Here is a 10752-nt window from a genome sequence, read left to right on the forward strand (position 1 = left end):
CAATTTGGGTGAAGGAGTTCATCACCGACCTAGGAGTCATACCCAATGCGTCGGGGCCGATCAAATTCTTCTGTGACAACACTGGAGCTATTGCACTTGCCAAGGAGCCCAGGTTTCACAAGAAGACAAGGCACATTAATCGTCGCTTCAACTCCATCCGTGAAAATGTTCAAGATGGAGACATAGAAATTTGTAAAGTACATACAGATCTGAATGTCGCAGATCCGTTGACTAAACCTCTCCCTAGAGCAAAACATGATCAACACCAGAATTCCATGGGTGTTCGATTCATCACAATGTAACTAGATTATTGACTCTAGTGCAAGTGGGAGACTGTTGGAAATATGCCCTAGAGGCAATAATAAAAGGATTATTATTATATTTCCTTGTTCATGATAATTGTCTTTTATTCATGCTATAATTGTGTTATCCGAAAATTGTAATACATGTGTGAATACTTAGACACCAACATGTCCCTAGTAAGCCTCTAGTTGACTAGCTCGTTGATCAACAGATAGTCATGGTTTCCTGACTATGGACATTGGATGTCATTGATAACGAGATCACATCATTAGGAGAATGATGTGATGGACAAGACCCAATCCTAAACATAGCACAAGATCGTATAGTTCGTTTGCTAGAGTTTTCCAATGTCAAGTATCTTTTCCTTAGACCATGAGATCGTGTAACTCCCGGATACCTTAGGAGTGCTTTGGGTGTACCAAACGTCACAACGTAACTGGGTGACTATAAAGGTATACTACGGGTATCTCCAAAAGTGTCTGTTGGGTTGACGCGGATCAAGACTGGGATTTGTCACTCCGTATGACGGAGAGGTATCTCTGGGCCCACTCGGTAATGCATCATCACAACGAGCTCAAAGTGACCAAGTGTCTGGTCACGGGATCATGCATTACGGTACGAGTAAAGTGACTTGCCGGTAACGAGATTGAACGAGGTATTGGGATACCGACGATCGAATCTCGGGCAAGTAACGTACCGATTGACAAAGGGAATTGTATACGGGGTTGCTTGAATCCTCGACATCGTGGTTCATCCGATGAGACCATCGAGGAGCATGTGGGAGCCAACATGGGTATCCAGATCCCGCTGTTGGTTATTGACCGGAGAGCCTTCTCGGTCATGTCTGCATGTCTCCCGAACCCGTAGGGTCTACACACTTAAGGTTCGGTGACACTAGGATTGTTAGGAAGACTTGTATGTGATTACCGAATGTTGTTCGGAGTCCCGGATGAGATCTCGGACATCATGAGGAGTTCCGGAATGGTCCGGATGTAAAGATTTATATATGGGAAGTTGTCATACGGTCACCGGAAAGGTTCGGGGGCATATCGGTATTGTACCGGGGCCACCGGAGGGGTTCCGGGGGTCCACCGGGAGGGGCCACCTCTCCTGGAGGGCCTTATGGGCTGTATGGGGAAGGGATCCAGCCCAAAGTGGGCTGGGGCGCCACTTCCCCCTAGGGCCCATGTGCCTAGGGTGGGGGAAACCCTGAGGGGGCGCCCCCCTTGCTTGGGGGGCAAGCCCCCTCCCCTTGGCCGCCGCCCCCCTTTAGGCCCCCTATATATAGTGGGGGGGGGGAGGAAGGGCCTCATACCCACGCCTTTGGTGCCTCCCTATCCCTCTCCAACACCTCCTCCTCCTCCATAGAGCTTGGCGAAGCCCTGCCGGAGTACTGCAGCTCCACCACCACCACGCCGTCGTGCTGCTGCTGGAGCCATCTTCCTCAACCTCTCCTTCCCCCTTGCTGGATCAAGGAGGAGACGTTACACTGACCATACATGTGTTGAACGCGGAGGTGCCGTCCATTCGGCGCTAGGATCTCCGGTGATTTGGATCACGTCGAGTACGACTTCCTCATCCCCGTTCTTTGAACGCTTCCGCGCGTGATCTACAAAGGTATGTAGATGCAATCCGATCACTCGTTGCTAGATGAACTCCTAGATGGATCTTGGTGAAACCGTAGGAAATTTTTTGTTTTCTACAACGTTCCCCAACAGAATTCTGGGCTGGAAAAGGAGCAAATATTAGAGACCTATTCTGCACATTTCCTAAAATCCTGAAACTTCACGGGAGCACGTTTCAGAATATATAAAAGATATTGGGCGAAAGAAGTACTAGAGGGGGGCCACCAACCATCCATGAGGGTGGGGGGCGCGCCCCCTGCCTCGTGGCCCCCCAGCAGCCCTCTGATGCCCATCTTTGGCTATATGGAGTCTTTCGTCCAGAAAAAAATCATAAGAAAGCTCACAAGACGAAACTCCGCCGCCACAAGGCGGAACCTTAGCGGAACCAATCTAGGGCTCTGGCGGAGTTGTTCTGCCGAGGAAAATTCCCTCCGGGAGGGGGAAATCATCACAATCGTCATCACCATCGATCCTCTCATCGGGAGGGGGTCAATCTCCATCAACATCTTCACCAGCACCATCTTATCTCAAACCCTAGTTCATCTCTTTTATCCAATCTTTGTATCAAAACCTCAGATTGGTACCTGTGGGTTGCTAGTAGTGTTGATTACTCCTTGTAGTTGATGCTAGTTGGTTTACTTGGTGGAAGATCATATGTTCAGATCCATTATGCATACTAATACCCCTCTGATTATGAACATGAATATGATTTGTGAGTAGTTACGTTTGTTCCTGAGGACATGGGAGAAGTCTTGCTATAAGTAGTCATGTGAATTTGGTATTCGTTCGATATTTTAATGAGATGTATGTTGTCTTTCCTCTAGTGGTGTCATGTGAACGTCGACTACATGACACTTCAACATTGTTTGGGCCTAGAGGAAGGCATTGGGAAGTAATAAGTAGATGATGGGTTGCTAGAGTGACAGAAGCTTAAACCCTAGTTTATGCTTTGCTTCGTAAGGGGCTGTTTTGGATCCATATGTTTCATGCTATGGTTAGGTTTACCTTAATAATTCTGTTGTAGTTGCAGATGCTTGCAATAGGGGTTAATCATAAGCGGGATGCTTGTCCAAGGAAAGGCAGTACCCAAGCACCGGTCCACCCACATATCAAATTATCAAAGTACCGAATGCGAATCATATGAGCGTGATGAAAACTAGCTTGACGATAATTCCCATGTGTCATCGGGAGCGCTTTCCTTTATATAAGAGTTTGTTCAGGCTTGTCCTTTGCTACAAAAAGGATTGGACCATCTTGCTGCACCTTATTTACTTTTATTACTTGCTACCCGTTACAAATTACCTTATCACAAAACTATCTGTTACCGATAATTTCAGTGCTTGCAGAGAATACCTTGCTGAAAACAGCTTATCATTTCCTTCTGCTCCTCGTTGGGTTCGACACTCTTACTTATCGAAAAGGCTATGATAGATCGGGTCATCACTTCTCACCAGCGCGGAGCTAAGTGCTACCACTAAGACGTGGGAGGGAGCCCCCGAGGCCCGAGGGCGGCACTCCTGAGACTCCGGGGCGTGTACAGCCCCACCCATTATTACGTGAGAGTGTCACGAGCGGAGATTCTTCACAGGCACTGGTACTTGCTTCACAGGCGCCGGGCCTTGCTTCATGGCTAGAACTTCCGGAGGTGCTGGATGTTCCAGGCGTTCTGGATGGGGATCCCGTCCTGCGTCTCTAGGCGCGGCGGCAGGCCTGCAGACATGGGCGACCCGAAACAGGCCCTCCCACATGGGTGACAGTTTGTGCAGCCCTTCCCTGGAGAGCACCCGCCTCAAGACAAGATCATCCACCTCGAGCGTCCTGGAGCGGACGTGGCGGCAGTGGTACCACCGCAGCGCCTGCTAGTACCTCGCAGCTCGGAGCGAGGCTTCACGGTGGCGTTCCTCCCCCAGCACGAGGTCCATCCCCCGCATGGCGTCCTACTGCGTTTCATTAAACGCCAGGACCCGCGCGGAGCGATGATTGACCTCGTGTGGGAGAACCGCTTCTGCTTCATAGACGAGGAAGAACGGGGTCTCACCTGTTGGCCTGGTGGCGGTGGTGCAGATGAACCACAACACGGACTAGAGCTCATCGTGCCAGCCCCTGCCGCAGGCCTCGAGCTTCTTCTTGAAGGTCCTTGTCTTGAGAGCCCTCAGGACCTCCGCGTTGGCGCGTTCGGCCTGGCCGTTGTTCCTGGGGTGTGCCACCGAGGCGTAGCAGATCTGTGTTCCAAGGCGTTGAAGAGATTGCTAGTGAACTCTGAGCCGTTGTCAGTGATGATGTGATTAGGGACCCCAAATCGGCTTACGAGGCCGTTGATGAACTTGACTGCTGACCCGGCTGGGATGGTGCGGACAGCTTCCACTTCCGCCCACTTGGTGAATTTGTCGATGGCGACGTAGAGGTAGCGGTAACCTCCAAGCGCTCGAGGGACTGGGCCCAGGATATCCAGCCCCCAGACCGCGAACGACCATGAGAGCGGGATAGTCTGGAGGCCCTGAGCCAGCTGGTGGATCTGCTTGGCGTGGAATTGGCAGGCCTCGCAGGATTTCACCAACTCGACCGCGTCGTTGAGTGTCGTGGCAGTAGGACCCGCTGTGGAAAGCCTTGCCGACCAGGGTGCGCGGCAACGAGTGGTGCCCGCAGTCTCCGCCATGTATGTCAGCCAGTAGCTCGTTCCCCTGTTCCCTAGAAATGCATCATAGAGAAACATCATTTGGTGGCTTCCTGTATAGCTCACCGTCCCGAATGCAGCACGCTATAGCCTGCCGGGCCACACGCTCCGCGTCTTCTTCCTTCTCCGGCAACGTGCCTTGCATCAGGTACGCCCTGAACTCCTCGGTCCAGCACCCCTACTGAGGCTCGAGCACTAAGAGGAGGCGTGCTCCTGAGGTCGGGCCGCAGGCGGGGGCTCCCGAGGCTGGTGGCTGGGGGAGTTCCTCCTGAGGTTGCACCTGCTCCACAGGCGAAGGTGCTACCGAAGGCTTGAAGAGCCGCTCCTCGAAGATGCCGGGTTCTTGGGGTAGCCGCTTGGATGCTCTTTTGGCGATGGCATCGGCCTCCTTGTTGGTGCCACAGGGCACATGCTGTAGCTCCAGGCCCAGGAATTGCTTCTCCATTTTGCGTACCTCCGCGAGGTATGCCTCTAATACGTCTCCGTCGTATCTACTTTTCCACACACTTTTGCCCTTGTTTTGGACTGTAACTTGCATGATTTGAATGGAAATAACCCAGACTGACGCTATTTTCAGCAAAATTGCCATGGTGTTATTTTTGTGCAGAAATAAAAGTTCTCCGAATGACCTGAAAATCAACGGAGAATTATTTTGGAATATATAAAAAATACTGGAAGAAAGATCCACGTCAGGGGGCCCACACCCTGTCCACGAGGGTGGGGAGCACGCCCAGGGGGCGCGCCCTACCCCTTGGGCGCGCCCCCTGCCTCGTGGGCCCCCTGATGCTCGACCGACCTCAACCTTGAATCCATATATTCACTTTCGGGGAGAAAAAAATCAGAGAGAAGGATTCATCGCGTTTTACGATACAGAGCCGCCGCCAAGACCTAAACTCTCTCGGGAGGGCTGATCTGGAGTCCGTTCGGGGCTCCGGAGAGGGGAATCCGTTGCCATCGTCATCATCAACCTTCCTCCATCACCAATTTAATGATACTCACCGCCGTGCGTGAGTAATTCCATCGTAGGCTTGCTGGACGGTGATGGGTTGGATGAGATTTATCATGTAATCGAGTTAGTTTTGTGAGGGTTTGCTCCCTAGTATCCACTATGTTCTGAGATTGATGTTGCTATGACTTTGCTATGCTTAATGCTTGTCACTAGGGCCCGAGTGCAACCTATTATGTTTTCATCAATATATGAGAGTTCTTGATCCTATCTTGCAAGTCTATAGTCACCTATTATGTGTTATGATTCGTTAACCCCGAAGTGACAATAACCGGGACCACTACCGGTGATGATCGTAGTTTGAGGAGTTCATGTATTCATATGTGTTAATGCTTTGTTTCGATACTCTATTAAAAGGAGGCCTTAATATTCCTTAGTTTCCAATAGGACCCTGCTGCCACGGGAGGGTAGGACAAAAGATGTCATGCAAGTTCTTTTCCATAAGCACGTATGACTATATTCGGAATACATGCCTACATTACATTGATGAACTAGAGCTACTTCTGTGTCACCCTAGGTTATGACTGTTACATGATCGATCGCATCTGGCATAATTCTCTCTCACCGATCCATTGCCTACGAGCTTTGTCGTGGAATTGTCACGTCAGATGTCCTAGCGGAAGGACTTAGTCGTGAGGCCAACGCATCTATGTGATAGCTTGAGAGGGATTGAGCAGAATCGAGAAACGCAACACAAGACGAGGATTTAGATAGCTTTGGGCCCCGGGAAACATCATCTGGTAACAATCCTACATGCTGTTTGAGGCTAGATCTCATTATCATCACAAGGGAGTCGCCGTAAACCGGCTCTCCTCTAATTGTGTCTAGCCCTAGAGATTGTTATTTTTTCTTGTCCCTCTTTGGGGAGCCCTGCCTCTCCTTATATAGGTTAAAGGGGCGTGTTACATGTAGAGTCCATCTCGGACTAAGACTTAAACTATTTTGACTTCCCTTCTTGGGCTTCTTAACGTCTGCCGATTTAACATTGTCTGCCGGTTTAACATTGTCTGTCGGGTTATGATTGACTTAACACCTACCGGTGCTACCATCTGTCTTAACTCTGTCGGTTTAACACTCGCCGGTTTACCGTCTTTTCTTAGCCATCTGTCTTGACTCTCTGTCTTAACTCTCCGCCAGTTTACCATCCGCCGGTTTACCAAGTCCCAGCCGGTTTACAACTCCAGCCTGGTCATACCGCAGGGTATATCCCCGACATTAGCCCCCAGTTTAATTTGGATTTATCCATGTTAAACTGATCCTGAGCATCTTTAAATCCTTGTCATTTCCTTCTAGAAAATCCGGTTCAATAGGCCAGCTTCATAATCAATTTGCTGACATTGGTTTGTCACAGAGAAATATTGTGAAGAATAACTTCTTTGACTCAGCTCCCAATGACTTAACAAAAATATTGGTCCTTGAAATCCTCATCTGATCTTCAGCCGGTTTAAGAATGTAACTTGCCGGTTTATCATTGCCAAGATCACCGGTTTATAAATATTGATAGCACCGGGTCATACTTGTAGTTAACATCCAGCTTGAAAATATACCTCTTATATGCCTATCACTTGTAGCCCCCAAGTCTTAAGAAGGTAGCATAGCAATAGCTTAAGACTTGCTTCAATATAAATATCACAATCTTGAAGAAATCCAGTTTGTTCATCTGAATCACCAGTCAGAACCGAGTATTCCACATATATAGCCCCCAAGTGTCGGGTTGTCCTGCTTGCAGCAACCTAGGACTTGTAATTGCCTGATGCCAATAAAAACTTCAACCAGTGTAGCCCCAAGGGCCGGGTCATTATGCAATAAGGAGCAGGGACTTTGTAAATATAATCATGTAGACTTTGAACAGCAACGTGTAGCCCCCAAGGGCCGGCTCAATAAGATAATATTGAGCTGGGACTTTATGTATACTTTATTGAGAATAACATTATACGATGTAACCCCTATCATGGGGCTTGAACCCACGTCCACAAGGTTGAGAGCTTTGTGCTTTACCAACTGAGCAGTGGATCCTTCAATAATAGATGAAAATTTATGTACCTTGAATTGTTGACAGGAGCAATTGGTAGCCCCCAAGGGCCGTCACATTACGATGTGATGAGTCGGGTCTTCAATAAGTGAGCAAACAATGACTTTGCATTAGCCCCCCAAGTGTCATGGTGCATGCTTGCAGCGACATGAGACTTGTGTATTTGATGTAATCCCAACTTGAATAATGTAGCCCCCAAGTGCCGGGTCGTAAGCCGGCCATGACTCGGGACTATTCCTTCCATTGTAGAATAAATCATATCCATTGATAAAATAATATCCATTGCGGTGAAGCGACTTTGAAAATTTTAATCATAATACTGGTTATTGATAACTATAATAAAATCCAGCCATGTTGGCTATTAAAGATTTTGAATAATATAACCTGGTTTGAAAATCGTTTCCTGCCATATAAGCCGGTATATCCATGCACATATGATACATGCTACGATGATGTGGTGATGATGCAACATATGATGCAATATATGATGATGTATATGTATGATCAAGAGGGTTTAAGCTATGGTTCGAATACGACCAGAGCCCCCCATGTAGTCCTAATTGTGGCATTGCACCGATCAAGAGGTGTAGCTATGGTTCGAGGACGACCAAGCCCCCAAGTAATTTCCCTAGTGCCCTTATGCCTATCAAGAGGTGTAACTATGGTTCGAACCCATAGCTCCCAAGTGATTTTTCCTGGTGGCCTTATGCCTATCAAGAGGTGTAGCTATGGTTCGGATACGACCAAGCCCCCAAGTGATTTCCTTGGCGCCCTTATGCTGATCAAGAGGGTATAAGCTATGGTTCGGATATGACCAGAGCCCCCAAGTGATTTCCCTGGTGGCTTTAAGCCTATCAAGAGTTGTGACTATGGTTCGAACATAGCCCCCAAGTGATATTGTGAGTTGTGCTTAAGGGATACCCATGTTTGAGCTGTGCTATGCAACAGACTCTCTTTGGCCCCTTATGATAATATTGGCTTGATAGCCGGATTACCGAAGTAACCAGAGCTGTGCTCTTATGATAATATTGGCTTGATCGCCGGAATCAAGAGGGTAGTAACGCTATGTTCTCTTTGGTGAATACACCTATGTTTGAACAGGAAGCCCCCAAATGATATTGTGAGCTGTGCTCAAGGGGCACCTATATTTGAGCTTTGCTTTTGCAACAGACTCTTTTTGGTTCCTTTAATTTTTCTTGAGAACTTGAACTTGCGAGAGATTACTCTTTTTGAACCGGAAATTGTTAAACCGGATACTAAGAGCTTCAAAGCTATGTGGGAGATAGCTTTCCCTTGAGCCAGATTTTAAACCGGAATTATTAAGCCGGAAATTTTCTGACGGCTTTTAAATTTGCACCAATATGGCGGTTTAGGGTCCTGCATTAGATAACTTTGCAAGCCGGAGTAATTGCTCTTTTTAAAGAAAGCAATATATAATATAAAAATATACTGGATAGATTTCACGTGATACGCCAGGCCAGTGATTATCCACCGCGGGATTGACGATCACGACGGTGAAGCTGAAATTAATCACGGACGGGTCAACCATGAGAGCGGACAGATAAGTCGACCGCGACATGATAAACCGGTGCGGACGGGGAGAATCAGCAGCGGTGTTTGTAAGCCGGTGCGGACGAGAGAGTCAGCCGCGGCGTTGGAGACGACACGGACACCGGCAAGTCGGCCATGTGCACGGTCGTGTGCGTTGATGTAGCGGAAGCCGGACCTTGCACACGTATCCGTTGAACAGCATGATATGGACAAGCGTAGTGCAAAAATATTTGACGCACGCCCCTTACGACACCTTTCAAAATAGTGAAAGCCACCCAGTAGTTTCAGGTAAGAAAATTTTGTCTCGACTATCTGTTGCCTGACTCATCATCATGCCCTCGATATCATTTTGAGCAAACCTGGCCCTTTTTCACGCAAACATGTACTAAAATATTTGCTTCGCTTCTCTTTGTCTTGCCTTATAGATATGACCAACTGCTGAAACTGCATCATGAGGTAGGACAGAAAAACGGACAGCTGACTTCTTAAGCAGTCATCAACTAGCTCCTTTGATGTATCCATATCTTTATTTAGAAACTGTATGACACTTCCTCCTGACTTGAGCAACAACGTGCTGTACCGAGGCAATCCCTTGTGTGACAAGAACTTTGGTGCTTCCTCAGAACTCGACAGTAGCTTGCTGTATTGAGGTTATTGCTTGTGTAAATACCAGCACAGTACTGACACCATCGCCGTAGCAATACAGGAACTGAAAATATTGGCAGTGGCTTGGTGCGATGAGGAATAAGGCCGCGGGGGCGGCTCAAGGCACGGTCCGTCGAAGCATGGTAAAGCGGAAGCGGCGGCTCTAACCAGCAGCAACAGCCGGACACTTTGACAGTGAGGCGGACGGTTCGTCGATGCCGGCCTTAAAACGGGGGCATGGTCATCAAAGGAGGCGGATCAACAAGGCCATGTCCACGCGCAGCCGAGACAGCCATCCTGAAAAGTAAACCGGAGCAACGGCGGGTCAGCAGACGGCGGCTCGTGGTTGTAGAGCAACCGGTGAAACGAGATCGCAACAGCTCGAGCGCAGTCCGGTGGCGATGGAAGAAGAGCTCGGGCGCGGGTGCCGGCAGGTGCCGCAAGAGGTGGCCGAGCAGAGCAGAAAAACAGAACCAGCCCCGCGGACCATAGCAGATCATGGCGGCGGTTCAGACCAAAGGCTTGACAGTGCGACGGTGAAAGTACGGACGGGTCGGCGGTGAGCTGATCTGGGGCGGCGCGAAGCCCGCGGAGCACTCAGCCAGAGCAGTGGCGAGCGGCTTGACAACTCGAGGCCGACGATGGATGAGGTGGCGAGATGAATCAGGCTGGGCCGGTTCGTTGTTTGTAGCTTGCATGCGGTGACCCAGTGGCAACTTAGGCCATCCCGGCCCCTCAGAGTAGAACTCGGTGGTCAACCACTCTAGTTGACAGAAACCGGCCAGGGCCGCTCGAGGCAGCGGCTAAAGCAGAACCGCGCCCGGTGATGGCTCTCCTGCTATCGCAAGACGGGGGCGGTGCGTCGTAGCTGAGGCGACCGGGCAGCGTCATGGTGGTTTGCAGAGTCAAAGTAATA

This window comes from Triticum urartu, chromosome 7 (genome assembly GCF_003073215.2).
Source record: "Triticum urartu cultivar G1812 chromosome 7, Tu2.1, whole genome shotgun sequence".
Lineage (NCBI taxonomy): Eukaryota > Viridiplantae > Streptophyta > Magnoliopsida > Poales > Poaceae > Triticum > Triticum urartu.